Below are 6692 nucleotides of genomic sequence, written 5' to 3' on the forward strand. Positions count from 1 at the left end.
CGAGCTCGCAATCCGGGCATGTGCTCTTGACTGGAATCGAACCCGGGACCTTTTGTTCCGCAGGCGGACGCTCTAACCACTGAGACAAACCAGCTAGGGCTTGAACATCTTTTCAGATGTTGTTGCCATTTACCAACACCTTTCATTACTCAGTTTAGGTGATTTGGCAGCAGAATTCAACCTGGCCAAGCTGCTGAGCACATAAGAAATTAATTTTTAGAGAGAGAGGAAGGGATAAGGAGACAGAAAGAGAAACATCAATGTAAGAGTGGAATACCTATGGGTTGCCTCCTGCACAACCCCTATCAGGGATTAAGCCCACAACCAGGGCATGTTCCCTGACCAGGAATTGAATCGGCAACCTTAGGTGCAAGGGACAACGCCCACCCAACTGAGCTACACTGGCCAGAGGTGAGCACTTCATTTTTAGTTTAGTGTTTTGTGTATATATATATACACACACACACATATCTCTTCCACAAAAATACAATAGAGTCTTTGGAGGTTGTAACTACTAGAGTCTTCATTGAACTGCACTTTTATGTTTTAGGCACTTTTCTTCATGTGTAATATTTCAAAGTTTCAAATGTATTAAAAATCCAGAAAGTGTAAAAGGCAAACTCCCTCCCACCTCATTCCGCACCCACCCACTTTCCATCTCAGCCTTTCCTAGTAACATGTTTTATTACATTCCTGTCTTTCCAGCATTTCTTCATGCAAATAGAAGCAAATAGGAAGCTGAATACTTACCTCTTTTTTACACAAAAGGCTTGCTAATTACACTGGTAGGTTGCACCTTGCTTTTGGTCTATACTTTGGAGACCATCCTGTCAGTACATAGTCTCCTTGCTCTTAACAGTTGCCTCATATCCCAAAGTACGGATAGACCATCACTCACTTAAGGGGTCTCCTGTTGATTCTCGAGTTATGGGTAATCTTTCACTTCTATAAACTAGGCTGCAATAAATAATCTTGTATTTAAGTAGTTTCACATGACAGCAATTATATATATATATTTTTTAATATATTTTTATTTATTTCAGAGAGGAAATGCTCTTGATCTGAATTGAACCTGGGGTCCTTCAGTCCACAGGCTGACACTCTATCCACTGAGCCAAACCGGCTAGGGCAGCAATTATATCTTTAGGAGAAATTTCCATCAGCTCAATGACTGGATCAAATATTATCCTATACAATAAAAGGCTAATATGCAAATTGTCCCCTCAGGAGTTCGACCGCTCACTATGACATGCGCTGACCACCAGGCCCAGGTCCCTAGGCCTGGCTGGCAATTGAAGCACGAGTGTCTGGCGTGGAAGGACAGGTCCCAGCTGACCTCTGGGCCCCGTGCACCCCCCTCCGCCTGAGTCATGGCGCCCGAGTCTCCACGTGAAGATGCGCTGAGCATGGCCGGATGCTGTGAACCAGGGCGCAGCGTCTCTTGGCTGCCCAGCGATGCTGCACAGAAGCGGCAGTGCACTTTCTCCAGGCCTGTCTTGCAGACCAGCTCCTGGGCGAATCCACGGGGACCCCAACCAACGGGCCCCTGCTGTCCCGGGGGCTGTGGCCTGGCTCACCTGGAAGAGGCCGCGTGGGTGCGGGGTGGGCTCATGAGCCCTGGCGTCCCAGGGGAGGGTAGCAGGGGGGGTGGGAGCGAGCTCTGGGGACACCCCGCATTCTCATTGTAACTCCGTCCCCATCACCCCCACTTCCAGGTAGCCAGAGAGAGGTCGTAGCAAGTCTCCAATGCCAGCCATGTTTGGGGCCACCCCCTGGTGGTCAGCGCATGTCATAGTGAGCAGTTGAAATCACGGTCGAGGGGACAATTTGCATATTCAGCTTTTATTATATAGGATATTTTAAATTTATTTCAGAGAGTAAAGGAGAGAGATAGAAACATCAATGATGAGAATCACTGATGATCCTGAAACCTGGGCATGTGCCCTTGACTGGAATTGAACCTGGGTGCTTCAGTCCACAGGCTGACACTCTATCCACTGAGCCAAACTAGCTAGGCAGCAATTACATTTTTTTTTTAAGAGGGATCTTTGTGTTTTGTTTTTTTAGAGCGTCGGCCTGCGGACTCAAGGGTCCCAGGTTCGATTCCGGTCAAGGGCATGTACCTTGGTTGCGGGCACATACCCAGTAGGGGGTGTGCAGGAGGCAGCTGATCGATGTTTCTCTCTCATCGATGTTTCTAACTCTTTATCCCTCTCTCTTCCTCTCTGTAAAAAATCAATAAAAAATATATTTTAAAAAATATCCCTAATCAAATATACCAATATTTCTGTGGCAAAAACTATGAAGTTACACCAAGTGAGTTGAATAAAGGCTGTTTATGGTCTCAGGTAAATTTTGAGCAGATTTTTCCAACCAAGGAATTTGCACTTAAATGGTGGAAAATCAAACCAACCTGATTTGTATAGCCTGTTGGGTTTTGGAATTGTGGAGAGCAGGCCATGAGCCTATAACCGTACTCACCTGCCTCCTAAGGTTGTGCTTGTGCAGATCAAATTATTAATATAAAGGAAGTGTTTAGAAGGTGCCCTATACTTAGTAAGTGCCAAGTCACTGTTATTAAGACTTCAGTGGGTCTGAAAGAGGGCCAGCCCTGTAGCAGCAGGGCCCAGCTGGAGGGGGTGAAGCAAGGGGAAGGGTGATCCCTGATCCTTTTTTTTTTTAAAAAAATGTATTTTTAAAATGTATTTCAGAGAGGAAGAGAGAGATACAAATATCAATGATGAGAGAATATCATTGATTGGTTGCCTCCTGCACACCCCCTACTGGGGATTGAGCCCACAACCCAGGCATGTGCCCTTGGCCGTAATCGAACCCAGGACCTTTTAGTCTCCATCCGACACTCTATCCACTGAGCCAAACCAGCTAGGGCAGCAATTACATTTTTAGGAAAAATTTCCATCAGCTCAATGACTGGGTCAAAGATTATCTCTATATATAAAAGGCTAATATGCTAAGTGTCCGACTGTTCGACCTGTCGCTATGACGTGCACTGACCACCAAGGGGCAGATACTCAACACAGGAGCTGCTGTTATGCGCACAGAGAAAGGGCACCTTGGAACTGGCACCCACAAAGCAACACTTGGCTTCCCCCAAGTGGGACAAAGGCCCCCCCAACCGCCCCGGAGCGACAGCCACCAAAATGCAGCCAACGCTGCCAAGACTCCATGGCACAAAATGCGACCCACAGCCCAGCCCAGCCCTGAAACAGTCACTGTGGGCGCCAGGTAATGACGTCACATAGCAACGCCAGGCTTTCTCTCCCTAGCCATGACTAGTCTTGTAGTTTCTTCAGCACAGGAACATGACTTGCTTCATAGCCAGGTGGAAACATTTCACACGTTAAACAAATGTCTGTGAAGTGTTTTCCCGCGCCTCATCTGTTGATGTTCTTTGTGAACGGTGACGCTGAGATGAGCTTGGCGTGCAGGATTAAGTTTAGAGAAGCAGAGGGCTACCGCTAGTCAGGCAAGTATCAAAGCCCCCAAAGCTCGCATGGCTTTTATTTGGGGAGTACAGCAAAGAACAATGGAGTACAGCAAGTAACAATGATTAACGGGCATGCTTATGAGATCATCAGAGCTAAGTTATACATTAAACTATTAATTTCCTATGTTATACAAAGACCCTTTCCACCTGCAGCAGTGCACCCTCCCTGGCTTTCCATGCCCTCATGGACTATTTATCACCTCAAGGAAAGTTCTGCCTCTGAACAGTAAGTCTTGCGTGCAAGACTTTGTTCTGACATGGCCCGCTTGCAGGCTCCCACCTTTTCTTGGCAGAATGTCCTCTTCTAGTTAACTTCATTCCACTTGACCAGCTACAATTTCCCCTTTTAGTTTTGCTGCAGGTTTGAATCATGACAGAGAAGATAGCAAAGCTGTTTCATTATAAGGTACAGGGGTGACACATAAACCAGTATGGTTCCAATCACACTTTTGTAATCACCTTTGCAGGCTAACATCATCTCATTTGATCCTCAGAGAAATCCTGGAGTAGCTAGATAGGACAGTGGTCGGCAAACTCATTAAGTCAACAGAGCCAAATATCAACAGTACAAAGATTGAAATTTCTTTTGAGAGCCAAATTTTTTAAACTTAAACTATATAGGTAAGTACATTGTTATAACTTAAGTAGGGTACTCCTAAGGCTTAGGAAGAGCCACACTCAAGGGGCCAAAGAACCGCATGTGGCTCGCGAGCCGAAGTTTGCCGACCACGGAGATAGGAGAATCAGTGGAATCCTATTTTCTTTTCATTAGCCAGAAAACGGAGATTTAGAAAGCTTAGAAACTTGACCCAACTGAAAAGAAGAAATGGTGGAACTTGAAAATGACTTCAGGTTTTCTCACTGCACAGAATATAGTCAAACACTGTTGCAGTTAAATATTTTACCCTTTGTTCTCCCTGTGTGATCTACAATAATAATCTGCTTCGTGTTGAAATTTACTGCTGTGTTGCTGACAATTACCTGAAAGAGAAGTTGGAGTGCTTCACTGGGCTGGAAAAAGTTTAGCTACATCAGAAAGCAGGTCTAATTAAGTTTATTCTATATATATAAAAGGCTAAGTTGATTCTTGCATGCATGATACATATAAAGCTCTTGCTGGCACCAATTGCACACGTGTTTCAATCTGTCATTGTCGATCGTGAATTTGGTTGACACTTCTATTATAGAGAAAGGACGAATAGCAATATTAAAATATTTCTTCTAATTCCCTTTCAATGTGCACGAATCCATGCACTGGGCCAATTGTAATGTTATAAAATCCCATCAAATGTCCTCTATCAGGTTCTGACATTTCACCTGCACCAGCTTGTAGTGGATGGACGTGCTTATTTCCCCACAGCCTCTCCAACACAATTTCAACTGCTTTCTTGACAGAACTGTGGTAACTCCATGTCATTTGTTGTTGTTGTCAATCCTCTCCTGAGGATATTTGTTCCATTGCTTTGCATAGAGTGGAAGGGAGGGATGGAGGGAGAAGGAAGAAGGAGAGAGAGCGAGAGACATTGACTGGTTGCCCCCGGCCCACACCACACAGGGGTGGCGAGCACACTACTACCCAGGTATGTGCCCTTGACCAGGAGTTGAACCTAAGACATTTTGGTCTGGGGTGGGTGCTCTAATCACTTAACAACACCAGCCATGGCTTCATGTAATTCTTTTTTAAAAAAATATATTTTATTGATTTTTTACAGAGAGGAAGGGAGAGGGATAGCGAGTTAGAAACATCGATGAGAGAGAAACATCGATTAGCTGCCTCCTGCACACCCCCTACCAGGGATGGAGCCTGAAACCCAGCATATACCCTGACCAGGAATCAAACTGGCAACCTTTTGTGCACGGGAAAAAGCTCAACCAACTGAGCCACACTGGCCAGGGCCACTCCTACCTTCTTGAAATCCTGTCTTCCTATAGCTTTTTTGGTCTCATTCTCCTAATTTTCAAGTTAGTTTTAGTTCATACAAATAATAATAATAATACGATGATGATTAACAGCCAACACTAATGGAGTAGGTGTTTGTGTGTGCCAGGTGTCTGCTACGCTCTACCCTGTCATTGCATCATTTGACCTTCTGAGTACAATGAGGTGGGTATTACTTTCATACCCATTTTATGAATGAAGAAAATGAGGCAGAGTCATTTACTGGCTTGCTCATGGTCACATGGCCAATAATTAAGGAACAGGAATTGAAATCGAGTCCTGTGTGAGCCCTGTGAAGTCAACCTCTTATACAACTTCTTTTTCTGTAGGAGAAGGCAGTATTAGGGATTGTAGGACAGAGAGGGTGGAAAGGATACAGCCAGGAAAACCTGAGAGGGAGGATTCAGGGTCTGACACTTAGAAGTCAGGGGACTTTAGTCTGGTGATTGCCATTCTCTGAGTTTGTTTCTTAATCTTTAAATGGGGACAGAGCCCTGGCCAGTTTTGCTCAGTAGATAGAGTGTTGCTTTGCAGATTGAAGGGTCTTGGTTTCGATTCCAGTCACGGTCCATGTACCTTGGTTGCAGGCTTGACCCTTAGCCCTGGTTGGGGAACGTGTGAGAGGTGACCAATTGATGTGTCTCTCTCATTGATGATTCTCTTTCTGTCTTTCCCCCTCCCTTCCACTCTCTCTAAAAATCAATGGGAAAATATCCTTGGATGAGGGTTAAGAAAGGAGGAGGGGCAGAGGGGTCATTATGAAGTAAGTAGGGCTTGGCACACAGTAAATGCCCAAATATATGCACGAATATATATGCAATAAATATTATGGAGCACCCACTCTGTGTCAGACACTGTTCTCACTGCTGGCAGCATAGCAGTGAACAAGCAGACAAAAATTCGTGCTCTGACCCAGCTGGTATTGCTCAATGGTTGAGCATCGACCTATGAACCAGGAAGTCATGGTTTGAAAATATGCTGCCACTGCTGGCAGCACAAGCCTCGGGCGGCCCTGGTTACCTGAGCCTCGGGCGGCCCTGGGTGGCTAAGGGCTGAGGGGACTGGGGGACTCCGGAGGCATGTGCGTGGCTGCCTGCTGCCTCGGCGGAGCTGAGGGGACTGGGCGCCGCCATCTTTGAGAACGTGGCAGTCAATTAGCATATTCCCTCCTTATTGGCTGTGGGTGCTGCCATCTTTGAGGGTGGGACAGTCAATTAGCATATTCCCTCCTTATTGGCTGCGGGC

The 6692-nt window shown here is 45.7% G+C and overlaps 1 protein-coding gene and 1 pseudogene across 1 annotated transcript in view; both read right to left on the reverse strand.

Moving 5' to 3' along the window:
* Positions 1–4921, reverse strand: part of LOC102252941 — a 7215-nt pseudogene extending 2294 nt beyond the window's left edge.
* The window catches only part of QTRT1 (queuine tRNA-ribosyltransferase 1), a 30428-nt gene extending 25364 nt beyond the window's left edge, over positions 1–5064 (reverse strand). The window contains exon 1 of the mRNA XM_005859198.2: positions 5060–5064. The gene's annotated coding sequence lies outside the window, so the exon portion shown is untranslated. The remainder of the gene's footprint in view (positions 1–5059) is intronic.
* Between the last annotated feature and the right edge of the window lie 1628 nt (positions 5065–6692).

This window comes from Myotis brandtii, unplaced genomic scaffold (assembly GCF_000412655.1).
Source record: "Myotis brandtii unplaced genomic scaffold, ASM41265v1 scaffold1234, whole genome shotgun sequence".
Taxonomy (NCBI): Eukaryota; Metazoa; Chordata; class Mammalia; order Chiroptera; family Vespertilionidae; genus Myotis; species Myotis brandtii.